Source organism: Coregonus clupeaformis, chromosome 15 (assembly GCF_020615455.1).
Source record: "Coregonus clupeaformis isolate EN_2021a chromosome 15, ASM2061545v1, whole genome shotgun sequence".
NCBI lineage: Eukaryota > Metazoa > Chordata > Actinopteri > Salmoniformes > Salmonidae > Coregonus > Coregonus clupeaformis.
In genome coordinates this window covers 31,224,364-31,248,608 of record NC_059206.1, presented here as the reverse complement: position 1 = coordinate 31,248,608, position 24,245 = coordinate 31,224,364, and the positions used below count along the sequence as shown (strand labels likewise).

At 43.8% G+C, this 24,245-nt stretch overlaps 1 protein-coding gene across 4 annotated transcripts in view; it reads left to right on the top strand.

The window, feature by feature from the left end:
• lhfpl2a (LHFPL tetraspan subfamily member 2a) overlaps positions 1-24,245 on the top strand; it is a 63,792-nt gene that overhangs the window by 24,222 nt on the left and 15,325 nt on the right. For 3 of the 4 annotated variants that reach the window (XM_041898616.2, XM_045225105.1, XM_041898615.2), the window contains exon 2: positions 4,844-4,923. The gene's annotated coding sequence lies outside the window, so the exon portion shown is untranslated. Of the gene's footprint in view, positions 1-4,843; positions 4,924-16,976; positions 17,059-24,245 lie in introns of those variants that run through there. The other variant, XM_041898614.2, reaches the window with a different exon arrangement.

Here is a 24,245-nt window from a genome sequence, read left to right as displayed (position 1 = left end):
ACTGTAAGTTGCTCTGGATAAGAGCGTCTGTTAAATGACTAAAATGTAAATGTTTCTCAACTGTAGTGTATGATATACCATTTTCTAGCTCTGAGTCTCTACTTTTGTCCAATGTAAAACATTTATCAAATTTTGCTACATAAGACCGAATCGAGCAGGTCCGTCACATTTTTATGTCTCTGTGTCCAGTATGAAAGAAGTTAGAGGTAGTTTCGCAAGCCAATGCTAACTAGCGTTAGCGCAATGACTGCTATCAGATACCCAAAGACTTCCAGTCATTGCGATAAGTAAATAAACATTCTTCACAGTTTACTTTGCAACACAAATAGAAATAATATTATTTAATAACAAATGTGTTTTCTCACGCATTGGATAGTGGTCACTTTCTACAGTTCTGAAACACATCAGTGCGCTGTTGAATTGGCACCTTTTCCTAGACCATGTTGCTATGAGCATAATAGCAAAGTTAACCAGCATATCGGTGTTGAGAACAATGTGGCGGAGGCAGACGGACAACCATCTCTGCAGCACTCCACAAATAAGGCCTTTATGGCCAGACGGAAGCCACTCTTCAGTAAAAGGCACATGACAGCCCACTTGGAGTTTGCCAAAAGGCACCTAAAGGACACAGACCATGAGAAACAAGATTATCTGGTCTGATGAAACCAAGATTGAATGCCAAGCGTCACGTCTGGAGGAAACCTGGCACCATCTCTACGGTGAAGCATGGTGGTGGCAGCATCATGCTGTGGGAATGTTTTTCAGCGGCAGGGACTGGGAGACTAGTCAGGATTAAGGGAAAGATGAACGGAGCAAAGTACAGAGAGATCCTTGATGAAAACCTGCTCCAGAGCGCTCAGGGCCTCAGACTGGGGCGAAAGTTCACCTTCCAACAGGACAACAACCCTAAGCACACAGCCAAGACAACGCAGGAGTAGCTTCGGGACAAGTCTCTGAATGTCCTTGAGTGGCCCAGCCAGAGCCCGTTCTTGAACCCGATCGAACATCTCTGGAGAGACAGCAACGCTCCCCATCCAACCTGACAGAGCTTGAGAGGATCTGCAGAGGGGAATGGGAGAAACTCCCCAAATACAGGTGTGCCAAACTTGTAGCGTCATACCCAAGAAGACTCAAGGCTGTAATCGCTGCCAAAGGTGCTTCAACAAAGTACTGAGTAAAGGGTCTGAATACTTATGTAAATGTGATATTTCAGTTTTCTTTTAGTTTTTGCACAATTTTCTAATAACTTGTTTTTGCTTTGGAATTATGGGTATTGTGTGTAGATTGATGAGGAAAATCCATTTTAGAATAAGGCTGTAACGTAACAAAATGAGGAAAATGTCAAGGGGTCTGAATACTTTCCGAATGCACTGTAATATGCAAGCAGCGCTTGCTCCATACCTTCTTTGTCTTTATCTCCAGTATTTTCCACAACTTGTCAAATTTATTCCACACATCTGACTTCCCCTTTACCTCCTGTGCAAACAGTAAACATTCCCCCGTTTCAAGTTTATTTGTCACGTCCTCTGCATCCATTTTGCTGTCACATGTGTTACTGTGTTCAGAGTTTGTTATATCCAATTTATTGATGTGATTATGATATGCTATAGGTCAGGCCCTATTTGTCACGTGCATGCAATGCATACATGTGTCACGTAAAGAGAGCAGCGGTTGAGGGAATAGGGAATGTTTTCCCTAAACGAATTAGAGATTTCAGTAACATAACTTTTCCGTCAGAAATGGCTGTAATTATGTTGCAGCTTCAGCAACACGGACAGCGCGATACACACTGTTAATGTTCTGTGGTGGTCGCTGCAGCAGGGAGGAGAGAGAGACAACGGATGCTAGCCAAACAGTCCCTCGCTGTCATTTTTTTAACACCGTGCAGCAAGTCTGAGCCAGGCGCGGCACAATCAAATCAATTGCGGTCAGACTCCTTCTAGTCATTTGTGTGTCTTAATTATTTCATCAAACAGTTCGCTTAAAGCGTCAGACAAGCTCAGTGGATATACTTGATTTGATTAAAACACATAGGATGTGTCTATATATGAAAAATACACGTTTTAACATTTTGACCAATCGATTGGTCGAAAGAACAGACGACTCTTGGTCGAGATCTTTTTTAGTCGGGGACAGCCCTAATGCACACACACACATACACACACACACACAATGGAAAACTGGAACGCCTTTAGAGCGGACGTGTGAAGTGTGTGTGTGTACACCCTGCCAAACCCACCCTGAGTTGCTGAACGTCATAACTGTATCAGCCCAGCTGACTGGACATAAAACATTACAATATGATGATAATAACATATGATGTCTCCCACTCTTCTTGGCATACAGGACTGACAATGGTAAGTGGGTGTTCTAGAAGCCCAGGGCCCAACAGGTGTCATGTGATCCACCTGACATCTGGTGAGAACCTCTGGTGTTCTACGTGTTCTGAGAAGCCCTGAGTGCTCTCTGACGACAATCTATTGATAACCTTGATAACCCAGAGGGAAAGGAGATCTGATTGGCTGAGAGCTGTTATCACCAGAGCAGCTGGATCACAAAAAATAACTATAGACTATACTGTGATCAAGATGTGGTTGTCCCACTGGCTATCCTAAGTTGAATGTACCAATTTGTAAGTCGCTCTGGATAAGAGCATCTGCTAAATGACTTAAATGTAAATGTAAAAAACATTTATTTATGGGTCGTTCCATTTCCTCAGGAAGCTGAGATCATGATATACTGTAGCCAATGAGATGTTTATTGCAGGGTATTGATTATAGAACTGGCCATTAAGTAAAGTGATCTTCCATTCTATAGCTGATGGCAAAATACAGAAGTGTTCTCTTAAATCAGACGTTAGGCGGAGGTTATTGAACCAGCCCTTAACAGTTGATTGATTGGTAGTGTGTTCTAAAACATACAGTTGAAGTCGGAAGTTTACATAGACCTTAGCCAAATACATTTAAACTCTGTTTTTCACAATTCCTGACATTTAATCCTAGTAAAAATTCCCTGTCTTAGGTCAGTTAGGATCACCACTTTATTTTAAGTAGTGGAGAGAATGATTTATTTCAGCTTTTATTCCTTTCATCACATTCCCAGTGGGTCAGAAGTTTACATACACTCAATTAGTATTTGGTAGCATTGCGTTTAAATTGTTTAACTTGGGTCAAACGTTTCGGGTAGCCTTCCACAAGCTTCCCACAATAAGTTGGGTGAACTTTGGCCCATTCTGAGTCAGGTTTGTATGCCTCCTTGCTCACACACGCTTTTTCAGTTCTGCCCACAAATGTTCTATAGGATTGAGGTCAGGGCTTTGTGATGGTCACTCCAACACCTTGACTTTGTTGTCCTTAAGCCATTTTGCCACAACTTTGGAAGTATGCTTGCGGTCATTGTCCATTTGGAAGACCCATTTGCGACCAAGCTTTAACTTCCTGACTGATGTCTTGAGATGTTGCTTCAATATATCCACATAATTTTCCTTCCTCATGATGCTATTTATTTTGTGAAGTGCACAAGTCCCTCCTGCAGCAAAGCACCCCCACAGCATGATGCTGCCACCCCCGTGCTTCACGGTTGGGATGGTGTTCTTCGGCTTGCAAGCTGCCACTTTTTTCCTCCAAACATAACGATGGTCATTATGGCCAAATGGTTATATTTTTGTTTCATCAGACCAGAGGACATTTCTCCAAAAAGTACGATCTTTGTCCCCATGAGCAGTTGCAAACCGTAGTCTGGCTTTTTTATGGTGGTTTCAGGTTATGTCGATATAGGACTAATTTTACTGTGGATATAGATACTTTTGTACCTGTTTCCACCAGCATCTTCACAAGGTCCTTTGCTGTTGTTCTAGGATTGATTTGCACTTTTCGCACCAAAGTACGTTCATCTCTAGGAGACAGAACGCGTCTCCTTCCTGAGTAGTATGACGACTGCGCGGTCCCATGGTGTTTATACTTGCGTACTATTGTTTGTACAGATGAACGTGGTACCTTCAGGCGTTTGGAAATTGCTCCCAAGGATGAACCAGACTTGTGGAGGTCTACAATTTGTGGAGTGGGAGAAAAATGAGTTTTAATGATTCCAACCTAAGTGTATGTAAACTTCCAACTTCAGCTGTATGTCTTCACATTCAGAGAGTGGAGGAAGCTGTTAATACAGCTAGCTATTCATCCCCCTGTTTCACCACCAACCTGAAAAAGCTAACGGAAACACTGTGTTAGTGAAGATATACATCTCCCTGGATTTTTAAATAATGTTTTACTCTATGCATCTGGAACTAAGGTGTGTGAACAACCTAAAAGTGCAGAGCAACCCTTGAAACAACCCCAAGGATTCTTCCTTCTAATCTAGTCCTTCTCCCCCCAACAGTAGAGTTAATGCTGTAAATCGTTTAGGCCTAAATCCATGTGACTGTGTTCCTCCTGAGAACACACACACAGTCCACAAACTTCCTGTGCATAACCTTACACTAATGTTTCTAGCATAACCCATATTACGCAATCTTGCTGCTGATTAGGGTAAATAAGGGATTCAGAGTGCAGATGTAGATTTTATTAGACAGTACGTGCTGTTGAACAGTTTCCCTATCTCTCCAGGTGACATGGCTCCCTCTTAAAACTTCTGCTCAGACTCCTCAGGTTGCGTGGAAAATACCATCAGATTTAGTCCGGGAGCCAAAACTGACAGAGCTCCTGACTGGTTAACCAGTGGTCTCTCTAGAGATTATGTGGTTTTATGATTTAAGCAGGTTGTTCACTGGTGTTTGTGTGTGTGTGTGCATGCATGTATGTGCTTGTGTGTTACTCTCTATAATACATAATCTCTGTTGCCTCTACAGGTCCTGAAGAGAAGACTTGTGTAACCAGGCTTGAAGGGGACCGTTTGTCTCTGACTTTTCCTCAAGAATCCACACAAAAGGTTAGTACATTCAGTATACACAGCATGGTCAAAAATATACAGAACAGTAGATCTGAAAGAATTCCAAAATAGATTTATTGACCTCACGGAGAACTTCATTCTGAAACTTAACTTGCATAACCTGCCACGTGCTGCTTTTCCATTGTATTTATAAAAATCAGATTAGGATAAATAATAATACCTGTTGCATAATAATACCTGACTGTGTAGCTAACCTTGTCCTTTCAAACAAAGATATAGTTTCCTGTCTTTGTTGGTATTGTATTGGGTTCCTGGCACCTGTCTTGACCTGGTGCAATGACAGTCTTGTCCCTAAGGTCCTGTTGTCCTACTGTAAGCAGGTGTCAGCTGATATGACCCACTGGATTTTTAACCCAAGTTGTCTGAGTGCCACAAGACTGTGATAGTCCTCTGAGCTAAACCTGAGGCATTAGTTTGGGGGTCTTCAGGTCTCAGGTAAGGTTACTCACCACGTAAGCGCTACATATGATAGGGGATCATAACCCCAGTACTCAGGCCAAAATCTGTGCCAAAACTAGTGTAGTGCAGGGTAAACCGTTTATGCCCCTTTTTTATTTTGCGCAAGCATTTACACACCTATGCCGAAAAATGCATTGAAAGTATAGGAAATGTTACTTTATTCACTGTGAATGGCGATCAGCGTTTACCCACCTATTTTATTACCACTACATCACTGGCCAAAACATATTGTAGCCTCATGCACTCCAGTCCTTGGGGACTTGTATTATACAGTACTACTGTGCTTTTCTGTGCTTTAGTGGATGATACTGTAGCGATAGCTGGTTGAACTACTATAGCCCCCATAGACCCAAAGATAATGACACCTCCAAACCCCAGCAACATCCTCCTAACCCCTCATCCTCTCACCAAGTTCATGAAGGACCAGTCCAGTCTATTTATTATGTGGAACTGGCAGGATTGGGGGGGACGACAATGTTTTTCCAATATGGAGGGAAAACCATGGTGTAAGTGATACTGCTCTGACCTGCCTGACTGGCTGGACCACTGAGAAGGTCATCTGAAAAGGGGAAACCTCTGAAACAATAAACACAATAATCACTGTTGACTGTCACTGGCCTGGACAGAGAGGAGAGAGGAGAGGAGAGGAGAGGAGAGGAGAGGAGAGGAGAGGAGAGGAGAGGAGAGGAGAGGAGAGGAGAGGAGAGGAGAGGAGAGGAGAGGAGAGGAGAGGAGAGGAGAGGAGAGGAGAGGAGAGGAGAGGAGAGGGAGGTTTCAGAGGGTGTCAGGGGTTCACTTCCTGTTATCTGGAGCCTGATTTGGTGCTGACATCCTGTCTCTCTGTGTACAGGATCAGAGATACAGCCTGTAGGTTTCTATAGGGGAGGAATGTTATCACTCAGGTTCAAAAGGTTGTTATCTTTTTAGTCTTAGTTATTATCTGGGAGATTTTTAGCGATGACATCGATGTGGGTTCTTCAGTGGTTCACCTCAGGAGCACCACAGAAACAGTTTTTATGTATTTGGTGTGTGTGTCTGAGTGTGTGTGTGTGTTTATGTATCTTGGCATATAATCTTACACAGAGGTAGTTGTTTATATGAGTACCTGTCACTGGTGGATCACTCATGTGTAGTATTAGAGGAGTAGGTAGAGGACTTCCCGAGTGGCGCAGCGGTCTAAGGCACTGCATCGCAGTGTGGAAGGAAGTTCGGGGTTCAATCCCAGGCTGTGTCACAACTGGCCGGGAGTCCCATAGGGCGGTGCACAATTGGCCCAGGGTCGTCCGGGTTAGGGGAGGGTTTAGCCAGGGGGACTTTACTTGGCTCATCGTGCTCTAGCGACTCCTTGTGGCAGGCCGGGCGCCTGAAGGATGACTTCGGTCGTCGGTTGAACTGTGTTTCCTCCGACACATTGGTGCGGCTGGCTTCCGGATTAAGCGGGCGGGTGTTAAGGAGCGTGGTTTGGCGGGCCATGTTTCGGAGGACGCATGACTCGACCTTCGCCTCTCCCGAACCCGTTGGGGAGTTGCAGCGATGAGACAAGATCATAATTGGATATGATGGAATTGGGGAGAAAAAGGGGGGTAAAACACAACAACAAAAAATACTAAAAGAGGAGTAGGTAGAAGTTGATCCTCATGTGTACAGTAGGTAGACGTTGATCCTCATGTATACAGTAGGTAGAAGTTGATCCTCATGTGTACAGTAGGTAGAAGTTGATCCTCATGTATACAGTAGGTAGAAGTTGATCCTCATGTGTACAGTAGGTAGAAGTTGATCCTCATGTATACAGTAGATAGAAGTTGATCCTCATGTGTACAGTAGGTAGAAGTTGATCCTCATGTATACAGTAGGTAGAAGTTGAGCCTCATGTATACAGTAGGTAGAAGTTGATCCTCATGTGTACAGTAGGTAGAAGTTGATCCTCGTGTAGTATTAGAGGTCACAATGGAGAGGACTATGTTCTGGTGTAGTGTGACATGGACGGGACAGGTGTGTGTGTGTGTGTGTGTGTGTGTGTGTGTGTGTGTGTGTGTGTCAGACACTAGAATGAGAGCAGTAGAGGTATTCACCCTAGGGTGTGACTGTAACACTGTTCTCTTTGTCTCCAGGTGACAACCCTGTCACATCTAACTTACCCCCGAAACCAGCCAGACAATACCTACACACGGCTACATCTCTCACTTTCTCACCTTCTCTTTCTCTTTCTCTCTTCAGTTTCCCCTTTTCTTTCTAGCTCCCTCCTCATCTTTCTACATCTTTAGCTGTGAGCGGGAAGGGTTGCTGGGATCAGAGGTGATATCCCTTGATACTCTAATTATTATAGGAAAGCTGAGATTCTTAGCCAGTGTACTCCCCCATACCTCTGGAGTGCTTACTGTTGATTGGAACAGAGTATCAGGTTTTCCTGGGAGTGCACACACACACACACGCACAGTCTCAGGTCCGCCCTGAGGGCCGTTGGTCTAAAGCATTCAGCCAGGTTTCCAGCTAGCAGGAAGTCTATAGTGTTCTGTACTGGGGAGCTCAGTGGGAGGGTTGGTTACCCTCAGTTTGTTTGGATTAAACTGCTGTCACCCCCTGGTCAGGACACAACCCCTCCAGAACAATACTAATCTACCCTGACTCCCTGTAGGGAAAACAAGCATTCACAGAGGGTTTGGACTTTCCTTTCCCTCTTCCATTCCGCAGTCATGTGAAGGGCTAAGGTGGGGCTGAAATGGTTAAGTATAATGGGACCAGTGTTAAGGCCTACAGGTCAGTGGGAAATGGGGTTTTAAGAATATGCTGCTGTATACTGCTGAGGATGTTATCTGGGTTTGTTTGGTTGCTTTTCTCCACTTCTTTAGTGTGTGTGTGTTCGTGCAAGTGTCTGTGTGTGTCTCCTATAATCCTCTCCAATGAGAATCAGAATCACCTTTATTCACCAAGTACATTTTCACATACTCTGACTTGTACTTGGTGATATGGTGCTGCTAGTGATAGACAACATTTAGATACAGAATACAGACAGCGGAGTTTAAACAACGTTTCCATATATTATATACAACTAGGTAGAGTGAGCATAGAGCTATAAGAGAATGAGCAGATATACAAATGTACAGTGGGTATACGGTTGATATACAGTGGGTATACAGTTGATATACAGTGGGTATACGGTTGATATACAGTGGGTATACGGTTGATATACAGTGGGTATACGGTTGATATACAGTGGGTATACGGTTGATATACAGTGGATGTACACATTTACAGTATCAGTATGAATATATCTAAATGCAGAAAGATGAACAGAGTGCAATGCGGTATAGTGCAGTTATTTTGTGTACAGTTCAGAGATGGCTTGATGCGGTGTGCAGCATAGAGTGCATAGTCCTTTAGTCTCTATGGGCCAGATGGCTGGTTGGTGAGGGCCACAGCCCAGGGAGGTTTTGGTCATGAGTGACCTGAACCGCCTGCCAGAGCTGAATTTCTGGAGGTGGGGGTGACCGGGTGGGAGGGGTCGGCGATGATCTTTCCAGCACTCTTCCTTGCCCTGGAGTTGTGCAGGACGTCGTTGGAGGGCAGGTGGCAGCCGATGACCCTCTCTGCAGACCGGACAGTGCGTTGCACTTTACCCTTGCAGCAGGCAGACGCAGACCCAAACCAGACTGTGATGGAGGAGGTGAGGATGGACTCAACGATTGATGCGTAAACCCGGATCAGGATTGACTGGGACATTTTGAGTTTTTTCACCTGCCGCAAGTAGTACATCCACTGGTGTGCCTTCTTGGTGACCGCTGTGATGTTGTCCTCCAACTTGAGGTTGTGGGTTGTTGGAGGTGCAGTCATTGGTGTAGAGTGAGTAGAGTAGAGGTGAGAACATGCATCCTTGCAGCGCTCCGGTGTCTGAGGGATAAAGAGTCCGAAAGGTGTTTTCCCAGCTTCACGTGTTGCGTCCTGTTGGTCAGGAAGTCAGTGATCCACTGACAGATGGAGCTGGGCATGTTCAGCTGGTAGAGTTTGTCTTGTAGCAGTTCTGGGATGATGATATTGAATGCAGAGCTAAAGTCCACAAACAATATCGTTGCATATGTCTTTGGGTTATCGAGGTGAGGATGTAGTGTAAGCCCATGTTTACAGCGTCGCCCCCCCCCTCTAACGATCCAGTATCCCTGCACATTGTAAATATGGTACTGGAACTGACCCTGTATATAGTGTACTTTATTGTGTTCATATTTCTAGATCTCGTTTGTTTTTGTTCTACCTTGTTATTTTTTGTATTATGTTGTTATTGATTACTGCATTGTTGGGGTTAGAGCTTGCAAGAAAGGCATTTCACTGCACTTATGCATGTGACATTAAAACTTGAAACTTGCTGGTTGGCCACACTCTTTGACAACGCCAGACTCCAATATGTCAGATGGTCTTTGTTTTCCGACAGACTCTTAACGTCCGAGGCGCTGGGCTCGACAGGCTGGCAGTGTTACTGTCAATATAAGAAGACACACACACACTCCCGGACCACCCTCCAAGTCTCTTTCCTGTACTAGGCTTGAGGTTTGAGGCCCAACACCCTTACCCTCACAAAATTCAAATATATATACACGAGGGAGGAAAGAGGGGGAGGAAGAGAAAAGGAAAGGTGTTGAGACCGCTGTGACGGGTGGATCCCACCGCTGCCCCTCAGCTGAGAAAACACCTGGGAGAGTTGAGCTCCCCCCCTCTTTCTCTCCCTCTATCTCCTGTTCTTTCCTCCTCTCTTTCCTCTGTTTCCCACGGTCTGAAGCAGCTCAGAGACTCCCTCACCTTCAACACAGCACTGTATTTATGACTCCTCAGCCCTTAGTACATTAACAGATACACCCATGATACTGTATCTGCTCCTAACAGTGCTAGACATTCACTACACTCAGCCCAGGACACCAACTATCTTAGGTGCTAATGGAGTTGCCGACTGCTGAAGTTGAAGTTGTGCTTTTGCCTGTTTAGTTTGTCTTGTCAGTCCAGTAGTTTTAAATTCCAACAGGAATGAGAGGCCTATTAGGCTTGCTGAAGACAGGGAACCTAAAAGGTGCTGAATAGGTGGACGGATGGATAGATGGATGGTTTATTGTTCAACGGAAGTTTGTTTTATCCTTCTGATGGCTTTTCAAGGCTGTCGTTATGTAAAGCAAGTATGTCTACTAGTGAAGGAATCATTCAGGTAGGCCTAAAGGCTTTATGACAGACATGGCTCTGCAGGACAACATTCAGTTATCTAACTTCTCCATAAGCTCCTCTCGTAGTCCCTTCTTCATGACTGAAAGACCTTTCCAGATATTTACTGTTCTAGCTCTGGCCTTTTCCTATCAGTGTTTCACTATGGGGGATTTGGACTAAAATCCTCATCCTTGAAATCATGAAATAAGAGGACATGACCGATCCCTGCAGACTGGGCTGTAGGTTGTATTATACATTAAACTCAGTGGACACACACCTATCCCCAGAGCAGGGTTTTGTTAGCTGGTAATAGCCGGCTTTTGGCCGTTAAAAAAATAGAAGAGAAAAAAAATCCCATTGCGAAATAATGCTTTTGACTGGTCATGCTTATCGGTCTATGGGTTAATTCGCATAATTTAGTGGAATTACAGCACAGCATACAGATACAGAGCCTTTGAGCAGAAAATCTGTCAGACATCACTTTTATAAGCCCAATCATTGCGCAACAATTCTATTAAAATTTGTATTAAACATGTTTTTTGGGCCACGATTAAAAAGAGCTACTATTTTTAATTTCTCAACTGGTAATTGAAGCATGCTTCCCATTCACCATTCAAATGCATAGGCAACGGAAGGAAGGCTTCATCAACGTGTCACACACCCCGAGTGGCGCAGTGGTCTAAGGCACTGCATAGCAGTGCTAGCTGTGCCACTAGAGATCCTGGTTCGAATCCAGGCTCTGTCGTAGCCGGTCGCGACCGGGAGACCCATGTGGCGGCGCACAATTGGCCCAGCGTCGTCCAAGGTAGGGGAGGGAATGACCGGCAGGGATGTAGCTCAGTTGGTAGAGCATGGCGTTTGCAACGCCAGGGTTGTGGGTTTGATTCCCATGGGGGGTATGAAATAAATTAAAAAACGAACTAACTGTAAGTCGCTCTGGATAAGAGCGTCTGCTAAATGACTAAAAATGTACAAAATGTACCCCTTTGCAATGAGCTGGAGGCAGTATGCATTGTGAAAATATAGCTACTTAATTGTTTGAAACCTGAAAGTTTTACTAAATATTATGAGGCATGTTTTACCTTGCTTCAAAGTAGCCTAGGCAAAAGCCTACCATTTTATAAAGACTTCCATATGCCATTGAAACCAGTAGCCTATTTCTCTCATGTTCTATTGGTTTTCAACTTTCTTTCATTTTCCGCAAGCCAAATGCACATTCGCGCGTAGCCTACTGCCTTGTGTGCATTGCTGCGCAAATAATGTCAAGAAATAATAGTTTTGCAACATTTTAAGCTAAACGTTCTGATCTGTTGCATCAGATTCATTGCTTTAAAATATACACTACCGTTCAAAAGTTTGGGGTCTTATAGAAATGTCCTTGTTTTCGAAAGAAAAGCAATTTTTTAGTCCATTTAAAATAACATCAAATTGATCAGAAATACAGTGTAGACATTGTTAATGTTGTAAATGGCTATTGTATACATAGGCGTACAGAGGCCCATTATCAGCAACCATCAGTCCTGTGTTCCAATGGCACGTTGTGTTTGCTAATACAAGTTTATCATTTTAAAAGGCTAATTGATCAATAGAAAACCCTTTTGAAATTATGTTAGCACAGCTGAACATTGTTGTGCTGATTAAAGAAGCAATAAAACTGGCCTTCTTGAGACTAGTTGAGTATCTGGAGCATCAGCAATTATGGGTTCGATTACAGGCTCAAAATGGCCAGAAACAAATAACTTTCTTCTGAAACTCATCAGTCTATTCTTGTTCTGAGAAATGAAGGCTATTCCATGCGAGAAATTGTCAAGAACTGAAGATCTCGTACAACGCTGTGTACTACTCCCTTCACAGAACAGAGCAAACTGGCTCTAACCAGAATAGAAAGAGGAGTGGGAGTCCCCGGTGCACAACTGAGCAAGAGGACCAATACATTAGAGTGTCTAGTTTGAGAAACAGACACCTCACAGGTCCTCAACTGGCAGCTTCATTAAATAGGGGCATATTTGTACAGGGTAAAAGGGATCTTGAAGAAGGAAGGCTATCACTCCATTTTGCAACGCCATGCCATACCCTGTGGACCGCGCTTGATTGGTGCCAATTTCCTCCTACAACAGGACAATGACCCAAAGCACAGCTCCAAACTATGCAATAACTATTTAAGGAAGAAGCAGTCAGCTGGTATTCTGTCTATAATGGAGTGGCCAGCACAGTCACCGGATCTCAACCCTATTGAGCTGTTGTGGGAGCAGCTTGACCGTATGGTACGTAAGAAGTGCCCATCAAGCCAATCCAACTTGTGGGAGGTGCTTCAGGAAGCATGGGGTGAGATCTCTTCAGATTACCTCAACAAATTGACAACTAGAATGCCAAAGGTCTGCAAGGCTGTAATTGCTGCAAATGGAGGATTCTTTGACGAAAGCACAGTTTGAAGGACACATTTATTATTTCTATTAAAAATCAATATTTCTAACCTTGTCAATGACTACATTCCCTATGCATTTTGCTATATTTCCTATTCAAACTCATTTCATGTATGTTTTCATGGAAAACAAGGAAATTACTAATTGACCCCAAACTTTTGAACGGTAGTGTATATATTATGTAGCCTAGGCTTACTGGTTGTATGAATTTGGGATCTATCTTACCACAGCTGTCCCAGAGTCTGTTTGGTTTATTTCTTTCATCGACAAGCTGACCAATAGAATAGGTAAACCTATCTACTATGGGGGAGAGTAGATTGACATAGGCTCATAGGCTGCGCATCCATAAGTGTAGGGGAAGCTTTCCCTAAGTAAATTGAACTAAATTGCTAAAGTTATATAGCCTAATTAGCCTGCTCCTGTCTATACAGAAATAAATACAATCATTCAAAATAGACTACTAAAGCATGATTTGGCCACAGAGGATCATTAGCTTGTGGATTGTTTTAAATCACATTGCCTGCAGTCGGCAAATACCAAATAGATTATTGTTGAGTTGCGTCTGTCAGTGAAAAGTAGAGAGGCCCAGCCAGGCATATCGCAATATTTCAAAATGAAATTGCGGGAAAACATTGTTTGGAAAGCAAATCGCTTTGACAATGAAAAAACTTGAATCTGTCTTTTAGTCATCAAAATCCTCAACTTAATTGAGCGAACAACAGTAGGGCTATAGCTTATATGTATTAAAGAAGATTCTGCTGTCTACAGTCATATAAAGTGTAGTAGAATTGCATGAAATGTGTTTTTCCTATGCAAAGAAAGAAGAAACCTATCTGAAATAGCCTATTGTCCAGGCCTCTATCCATGCATTGAACAGTCTTTTTTGCGAACAGGGATTTAGTTATATTGTTAGCCTAAATTATGACTATCCAATCTACTCATCACATTACGAATAGTAGACTATCTTACATAAGTCTGCAAATGTGATAATGCATGGAATGCTTTATTATAAAGATGCATTTTTATGGTGAAAATGTGCTTCCCCAAACTTGAAACTGACGCACAGCATATGCAAACGCTAGTGATATTGCTTGTTGGCTGAGGAAAAGTAAATATGGACAGTTATTCTAACATCTTTAAAGTGCGCGGTAAGGACACACGTCATTGCATAATTGACTTGCATGTTCTGTTAAGATGAATTACCATAATCTAAATGGGATTTCTGTCATTCTGAGCACCCTGGGTGGACACCCTAATCAGGTTATACACCAAATGCATATGGGTCCAGTAAATGTCTCAAATGTCCTGTAAATTGAAATGCTGCTGGTCAAATGTCCGGCGCCACATTTTCATAACGGAAACCTTGCCCAGAGCATCTTTAACATCTGTGTGTGTGTGTGTGTGTGTGTGTGTGTGTGTGTGTGTGTGTGTGTGTGTGTGTGCGTACGTGCATGCACATCTTTACCATATTACTCATCCATCTGTGTGTAGACTCAGATATGCAGGCGTGGCCTTGGAATGGCCAGATGGCTATTTGTCTCTCCCCAGAGTATGGTCCAAGTGTGTGTGTGTGTGTGTGTGCGTGCATGTGTGTGTGTGTGTGTGTAATCGTCAAGGTCTGATTGCATGTAGAGGATGCCAGTGGATTCATGTATCATTGTACAGTATATTCGGCTACTTTGGGCCCCAATAGTCCTCAACTGCTAACATACAGGACTGTATGCTATCCTGTATAGGCTGCTTCTATAAGTGTTGGAGATATCACCACTGGTCCAGGCCTCAGTGTTGTGGCCCCCCAGGAGTACCAGTGTAATAGAATAGTCTCAGAGTAGAGTGGATTGTCATTAGTATTACTTTTCCTGACTGGAAACTCCATAGACTCCATATCAGAGTCTTTCCATCTTCTTTCCATCTTCTTTCCATCTGTCCATCTTTCCATATTCTGTCCATCAGTTTCCACTGGGATTTTATGGGGGGTGGACTCTGGATAACCTCACTACGCTGGCTGGAGACTGAGGTGATGTAGAACACTCACGCATACACACACACACACACACACACACACACACACACACATAGGCACTACACTGATCTAAAACACACGTGGACGTGTATAAACTGCATGGAGTCATATGTGAAGCACGTCCGGAGATCTGGCTTGTCGGGGGTCCAAGGAGAGGGTTGGGAAATCCTGGTCTACATTGACTGCTTCCTTTATTTGTCTCACTATATTGCTATATAGGCATTCACAGTAGTTGTTTTTCATCTGAACCTTGATTCCAGGGAGCAAAGTAAGCAAACTGCATTGATCTGGTCAGCCTGTTGTCTAGCAACCTGTTTTCTCTTATTTCTTTATCTTTCCTAAGAGCTCATCCCTTCTTTCCTAGTCTGCTTAGATCTATGTGATACTATTGATTGGTCTGTATCAGGGAAGACAAACGACCCGCCCTCTGTGGCCTAGTGTGTGTGTGTGTGTGTGTGTGTGTGTGTGTGTGTGTGTGTGTGTGAAGCCATGTTTAGGGTAAGGGTATTTCTGTTCTGTCTCCTCTGATCTTTCCAGTCTTTGATGTGAAGGCCTGCTCAGTGTCTCAGACCCACAATCTGCCAAGAGGAATCACCCTTAGAGCACCAAGTGGCTCTGTCATACACACTCCATCTGTAAAATGATACACTGTGTCAGACGTGTGTGTGCGTGTGTGTGTGTGTGTGTGTGTCTGTCTGTGTCAGGCTCATCTCACCCCAACCAAATCACACCAGGCTTTCCACACAAGTCACACGGACAGAAAACTATCCTGAAAGCTATAGGGTTGACGTAGCTGCAGCAACATTTGATGGACATTTTAACGTCAGCAAGCTAATAAAAATGAGCAGAGGAGAAAGTTGAAAAGGCTTTTAGAATGAGCTCTTTTCTGCTGAGAACAGCAATAAAACCAGATCAGCATCAGTGTGCTACTTTAGACTGAGACAATGCTGCATGGCCTTTAAAACAGACCATTCACCTTTCTTTAGCACACACACACGCACACACACACCCACACACACATAGTAGATAGAGGTCTGTAGTATTTATAGAGGCAAGGTAAAAGAGGAGTCTATATTGGGCTGGAGATGAAAGCAGATGGATTATAGTAGCAGACATTGTGAACTGTTCTGTGGCTCTGCTATCTCAAGTAGATCAATGCATGGTTTCTCTAACACCCTTCTACGCTCCACTCTGAAATAAGCTCTTATCCATCAGTATTTTCATGTGTTGGGTCAAAAACAATCTCCAGAAGCTTTAGGTGGATCAGAAGAACCGCTGACCTAACCCCAACCTTAGGAAGGACGCCCCTATTAAACTGGCCAATAGGAAAGGCTTTGGTCGTGTGTGTGGGTTCTCAGCTGTCTTCCTGTTTAGCAAATGTACTTCCTATGTTCATATGGAACTAATTTCTTCCACTGTGACAGAGAACAGAGCAGCTTTCACTTTGATGTCCACCCATTGGAACATCAAGCTGGCTGAAAGGGGGCTCCGATCACTAACACACAAAACTTTGTCAGTCCATCCATCCTTCAGTCCGGCCACCCGTCTGCCCGTGAGTCAGTCAGTCCGGGCTGTCATTCAGTCTGTCTCTCTGCCCGTCCGTCCACCAGAGTTATGTTACTGGAGGCCATAAGGTGATGTAACCTGGAAGTGTCCAGGACCGTATATTGCTTATTAGCGGCAGCAGCTTGGCTAGCAGTCTGCGCATGTGTACGAGAGAGATAGTAGGCAGGACACACACACACACCACAGCGTGTGGCCCTGTGCAGCTGGCTGCAGCGTTTGTGGTTTTAACCCAGATTCTGGGCTGAGCTATGGTCACCATGTGGACCCTCTCAGGGGTGTGACCTCGGCATCTGTCTGACCAATCAGTGCAGGCTGTGAGTCCAGGGGGAGGGGTTAGGGGAAGAGCTACAGACTGGGGTCTCAGTGAGAGTTAGTTAGCGGTTGGGTGTGTGTGGAGACCAGTGGTAGAACCACCAAGACATACAGCAGAGCTGCGCTGCAGGAGGAGAATATGGCAAACAGGTTGGATCATTTAGTTTTTCTCTTCTTCTCTATGGTTTTGCGTTAGTTGTGCTACTCTTTCATGACAGAATATAAGAATATGACCCGTTGTAAGGTTTACATTGATTAATTTAGCCAGTGAGAGTGCTCAACGCTCACCACTCTACCTCATAGTGTTTAGAAGACAGTTTCAAGTGTTATTTTTCCTGATTGGAAATGTTTCCCAGGCCTAACAAAGGGGGTGACTAACGCTAGAGGATGTAAATATTATGTTCCTATTATTAATCATAATGTAACTCCAGTGCTGAGCAGGTTACACAGTAGCACTGGGAAAGGATGGCACTCTCAATGTGGAAATGTTGAGCACTACAATAATTTGTCACACAGCACTGACACTACTACTATTGTTAAGAGTAATTTTATACTTAATACTGGACGACAAGGCTGTGTGTGTGTTTACTGTTTGTGTGTGTACTGTGTGTGCATGTGTGTGTCCTCTGATCTTGTGTTTACTCCAGAGGTGAAGAGGGTCTCTTCCTCATCCTGACTCATGCTGATGACTCAGCCATACACTAAGTTGTTTTCCAGTTGTCCTGTAGAAGTAGGCCATGGGAATGTTGTTTTGTTATATTGTAATGCTTTATGTGTTTGAAGAGGCAACATGTGAAGAGTTTCATTCCAAAACGCTATGTATCCATTTTCAGAAATGAGCTTTTATTGTTTAAAGAAATTATTAAAGAGATTGGTGTGTTTTTTCACTATCTAATCATGACATGAGGTTGTTCAAAGACAGACATGTTTTTGTTTAAAATCTATCACTTGATGGTTTCATTTCAGAGGAATAAGTAGTACTGCTAGGTTTTACACAGTGAAATGTAACAAAAAAAATTTTTGGGGTGACATCAATATTAAAATATTTAAAAATAATAATAATTCAATACAGTAATATGAGATCAGTATGTAAAACATTTAATTTTTACATTTTAGTCATTTAGCAGATGCTTTTATCCAGAGCGACTTACAGTAAGCGCATTCATCTTAAAATACAGTGAGGGAAAAAAGTATTTGATCCCCTGCTGATTTTGTACGTTTGCCCACTGACAAAGAAATGATCAGTCTATAATTTGAATGGTAGGTTTATTTGAACAGTGAGAGACAGAATAACAACAACAAAATCCAGAAAAACACATGTCAAAAATTTTATAAATTGATTTGCATTTTAATGAGGGAAATAAGTATTTGACCCCCTCTCAATCAGAAAGATTTCTGGCTCCCAGGTGTCTTTTATACAGGTAACGAGCTGAGATTAGGAGCACACTCTTAAAGGGAGTGCTCCTAATCTCAGCTTGTTACCTGTATAAAAGACACCTGTCCACAGAAGCAATCAATCAATCAGATTCCAAACTCTCCACCATGGCCAAGACCAAAGAGCTCTCCAAGGATGTCAGGGACAAGATTGTAGACCTACACAAGGCTGGAATGGGCTACAAGACCATCGCCAAGCAGCTTGGTGAGAAGGTGACAACAGTTGGTGCGATTATTCGCAAATGGAAGAAACAAAAAAGAACTGTCAATCTCCCTCGGCCTGGGGCTCCATGCAAGATCTCACCTCGTGGAATTGCAATGATCATGAGAACGGTGAGAAATCAGCCCAGAACTACACGGGAGGATCTTGTCAATGATCTCAAGGCAGCTGGGACCATAGTCACCAAAAAAACAATTGGGAACACACTACGCCGTGAAGGACTGAAATCCTGCAGCGCCCGCATGTATATGTGCTCAAGAAAGCACATATACATGCCCGTCTGAAGGTTGCCAATGAACATCTGAATGATTCAGAGGAGAACTGGGTGAAAGTGTTATGGTCAGATGAGACCAAACTTGAGCTCTTTGACATCAACTCAACTCGCCGTGTTTGGAGGAGGAGGAATGCTGCCTATGACCCCAAGAACACCATCCCCATCGTCAAACATGGAGGTGGAAACATTATGCTTTGGGGGTGTTTTTCTGCTAAGGGGACAGGACAACTTCACCGCATCAAAGGGACGATGGACGGGGCTATGTACTGTCAAATCTTGGGTGAGAACCTCCTTCCCTCAGCCAGGGCATTGAAAATGGGTCGTGGATGGGTATTCCAGCATGACAATGACCCAAAACACACGGCCAAGGCAACAAAGGAGTGGCTCAAGAAGAAGCACATTAAGGTCCTGGAGTGGCCTAGCCAGTCTCCAGACCTTAATCCCATAGAAAATCTGTGGAAGGAGCTGAAGGTTTGAGTTGCCAAACGTCAGCCTCGAAACCTTAATGACTTGGAGAAGATCTGCAAAGAGGAGTGGGACAAAATCCCTCCTGAGATGTGTGCAAACCTGGTGGCCAACTACAAGAAACGTCTGACCTCTGTGATTGCCAACAAGGGTTTTGCCACCAAGTACCAAGTCATGTTTTGCAGAGGGGTCAAATACTTATTTCCCTCATTAAATTGCAAATCAATTTATAAAATTTTTGACATGCGTTTTTCTGGATTTTTTTGTTGTTATTCTGTCTCTCACTGTTCAAATAAACCTACCACTAAAATTATAGACGGATCATTTCTTTGTCAGTGGGCAAACGTACAAAATCAGCAGGGGATCAAATACTTTTTTCCCTCACTGTAGCTAGGTAAGACAACCACATATTACAGTCAAATATACAGGATATGAACATTCCATTCCAGCTAAACAATGGATGTATAGCATTTGACAAACAAACACATTTTCATTCACATCTAAAATCTATGAATAAAAAATCTGAGACTTGTAATATTTTACACACACAAGAAGGTACCCATAAGCAATCATTTCTGATGATATAGCGTTTTGGAAATAAACTCTGCATATGTTTCTTAAGTTGGTTTGCAATAAATACAATAGCAGCTGAAAGGGGTTTTCAGGACAGGTTTCAAGAGTGACTTTGAAAGTAAGTTAGGGGAAACCTCTACCAACGTCTAGAAACTTCCATACTGTTGTTCCCCTGCCTGTCCTGAGTGGATGGACAAATGACTTCATTTGGTTCTTCCTAATGAAAACCTTATGTGTAGATCTAACTGCACAGTATAGGCATTCCTCCATAGCCTCAGTGTATATGGGTGTTTGACCTACAGTTACCCCCAGTGAGTGGGAGAGAGAGGAGAGAGGAAGAGAGAGATTGAGAGACCAACATGCACCACCCACCACTAACCACCTCGTCACCGACGTTTACCGTATCCGTGGTATTTCCATAGATACACAGATAGTTTCCTGTCAATGGTAGTGTGCTAAGGGACCTGCTATTGAGACTGCATATCACTGTGTGACTCAGACATATGTGTCCTTTGTAGTGCAGATGAAATGTAGCAAAGTGTTTGTGAACTAATGGGGGTGGTAATTGGTATACACACACGCACACAGACACACCTTAGGGTTTTTAAGTCTAGGGTCACAGGTTCACTCTTATTAGGTGTGTGTGTGTGTGTGTGTGTGTGTGTAATATGATCCCTAAATACTCCTATCCTACCTCTGCCTTCTGTGAGCGGGTAATAGACATCATAAATCCAGTCATAGCCTAACATGTTTATGGTCTGCCGTGCTTCACAAAGGGCTGGGAAAGTTCTGCTCATGGTAACTAACCACTTGAAGCTCTGCCTGTTTAGTTGTCTGTCTGGTCTATCTCTAGGGGGAATATTGAAGTAGGCCATGTCCTAATATTACCTCAGAACAAAGTATACACAATCTTATCACACACTAGCAAATATGTTGACTGTAAGCAAAAATTACAGTTTTATCTTAGTTACAGATACTCCCCTTCTCTCTCTATCTCTCTCTCTCTCTCTCTCTCTCTCTCTCTCTCTCTCTCTCTCTCTCTCTCTCTCTCTCTCTCTCTCTCTCTCTCTCTCTCTCTCACTCGCTCACTCTCTCTTTCTTTCTCTCCCCGCCAAACACACACACACTTTGCAAACCCCTGCCAGTTGGGGTCAAAGGCCAAGTGGCCTAAGCTTCAAAGTGGTCAGTTGACCCGGCTCTCTGTACCTTCCTCCAGCTGCTTTAGGTTGTTTCAGCTTTCTATGTGTTTTCAAACAACACCTGTGTGTGTGTGTGTGTGTGTGTGTGTGTGTGTGTGTGTGTGTGTGTGTGTGTGTGTGTGTGTGTGTGTGTGTGTGTTTGAATTGGAGTCTGTGAAACATCACTGGTGTCAGAAGAACATCTACAGGGATCTACATCATGGGTGGGTGTCCCAGTCCCGGAGTTGGAGTTACTTGAATGGTTGTTCTGCATCAAGACAGTGACTGATCCATAAGCTTGGCAGTTCTTCAACGGTCCAGTTGACATCTTTGGGACTGTGTGTGTGTGTTTAGTTAATAAAGACATTTGTGATTCATAAAAGTAATTCTGATCCTATCCTACTCCACAGGGACGGCTGTCTGCACCTGTTTTTATGACCTCACTAGACTTGGACACACACCACACGATAGACACACCACACGACACACAAACACACATTCACATACACTCGCTAGCCGCCCACAGATCTGGGTCATTCTGTCTCTCTGGTGGAAGGAAAGAGAGGGGAAAGAAATTAGGGAGGAAAGCCAGGGGTTGTTGATATTTCAACAGGATAACAGAGGTCAAAGTGTCAGTAATGCTGTCACTGTATCATCTCCCTATACACACACATCATTAATTAAACACACACACACACGCTGACCCTCCCTAGAAGGAGTGTGACCTCATAGCAGAGTCGACTTTAACTATTATCCCTCTCCATGGTGACCGGGGGGCCATGTGACAGGAATGACCCCCAGGAGGTTCAGATCGTGGGCGGCACACGTCACTACTGGCCCCCTGCTCTGCTCCAGGCTGCTCCAGGCGCCCCTCGCTCCTCGCCCTGCTCCCCAGACTGGAAGACTGGCCCCATGCCCTTCTAGCCTAGACTGTCCCACACCACCCCTCCCTCCCTACCAGACTCCACACACTGTCCAGGCTTAGGGATTCCCATGAGCTGGAGAGGGAGGGAGAGAGGGAGGGAGGGTGGTGGTTCTGAGAATAAATGGAAAAAAGGTCTGTGTAAGTGACCATCTCTCCAGTCACAATGATCTACAATACCAAACACAGTATTACTATTCACTGCTGTGCTCATGAGTCTGAACTCATGACTGGAGATGTTAGATGGAAAACGCAGCACTAGTTAAAGTGAGCCTGCTGAGAAGATGGAACCTATGTTTCAGCACACTCAGGACTGTGTTTCAGCACACTCAGGACTGTGTTTCAGCACACTCAGGACTGTGTTTCAGCACACTCAGGACTGTGTTTCAGCACACTCAGGACTGTGTTTCAGCACACTCAGGACTATTTCAGCACACTGAGGACTGTGTTTCAGCACACTCAGGACTGTGTTTCAGCACACTGAGATAATACAGGATCCAGATAGAGAATTTTAATACAAAAGGTTTTCACGTCCCTCTAGGTATGTGTGATAAAGTGTGTGTGTGTGTGTGTCTGTGTGTGTGACACTTTAAAAGTTCCATACACATAAACTCATCATGAACTCAGCTCTGCTCCAGGTCCATGTTGATTATTCCCAACATTCCCATCTTCACTCCTGGGAAAGGTCCGGAATGTCACCTGTGAGAATCCACTCAGCTGACACGTTAGTTAACACAGCCATATAGAGAGATAGGGGGGGGGGAGGAGAGAGAGAGAGAGTAAGAGAGAGATAGAGAGAGGGATAGAGAGAGAGAAGGAGATGGAGAGAGAGCGAGAGAGAGAGAGAGAGAGAAAGAGAGAGTAAGAGAGAGATGGAGAGAGGGATAGAGAGTGGGAGAGATGGAGAGAGAGAGAGAGAGAGAGAGAGAGAGAGAGAGAATGGCTAGAGAGAGCGAGAAAAGGAGATGAGAGAGAGAGAGTAAGAGAGAGATGGAGAGAGGGATAGAGAGAGGGACAGAGGGAGATGGAGAGAGGGATAGAGAGAGAGAAGCAGATGGAAAAGAGAGAGAGAGAGAGAGAGAGAGAGAGAGAGAGAGAGAGAGAGAGAGAGAGAGAGAGAGTAGAGAGAGATGGAGAGAGAAGAGAGAGAGAGAGAGAGAGAGAGAGAGAGAGAGAGAGAGAGAGAGAGAGAGAGAGAGGGAGAGAGAGAGAGAGAGAGAGAGATATATAAAAGGAGATGGAGAGAGAGAGAAAGAGAGATGAGAGAGGGCTAGAGAGAAAGAGAGAGAGATGGAGAGAGGGCTAGAGAGAGAGAGAGAGAGAGAGAGAGAGAGAGAGAGAGAGAGAGAGAGAGAACGAAAGAGTAAGAGAGAGATGGAGAGAGGGAGGGAATGGTAGAAACATGTATTTCCTGTAGACCCAGATACTTCATTCAGATCTAGAGGCCCACTGAGAGAGGCGACCTCAGCCTGACCTGAGAATGAAGTCATCAACAAGTGACTGCCTAGTTGATGATCTCATCAACCGTCGCCTGGTTATGCTGTTTAATACAGCTTGTGGTTTAAAACCTAATAACTTTTACATGGCAGTAATTTATTGCTGCATTAATGTTCTGTATCAAGAGCTCCTAGCCTTGCTATGTTTTATTACATTAATGCCGTGGTTCACATGGACTGTTAAGCTGCCTTATGGTAGCTTATGGTAGAGCGTCTTTGTGCCAAGTTGTCAATTAAATTAAATGTGTTTTCAGGTAAACTGAGGGTTAGATAAAGAAGACAAATGTTTGTGAAAAGGTCTTTTGAAGTAAAGCCCATGGGTTTGGGTATATTATTTCCTCCTGTAGCTAAAATATTTTATGAATGATGTTCTTGCCATGGGTTATCTCTCCGAGCCCTGTCGTTTTACAGTATTTATTGTTTATTAGTTTAGAAGGCCATGTTGCTTTCTGTATTGTCTAGAGATAGTGTGTGGGTTGGCCGAGTTGTGAGATGTTGCCATGGGTTGTTATCCCACAGCCTTCTAGTGATAGTGATGATAGTGAATGGTGTGATGTTAGATGGAGACATTCAGACCGTCAGTAGGTTATCTATTCAACTCTCCAGCAAGCGACAGAGTCAGTGAGATGACAGTGTTGTTGTGAGATGGATAGGGTTACCCCTCCCCCAGTACTGATGGTGTTTATGACATGTTCATGTCACTGGGGTTATCTATCTTTAGGAGGTATGTGACAGTAGTGTTTGTGGAATAGCTGTGATGTGATGGTGACACTGG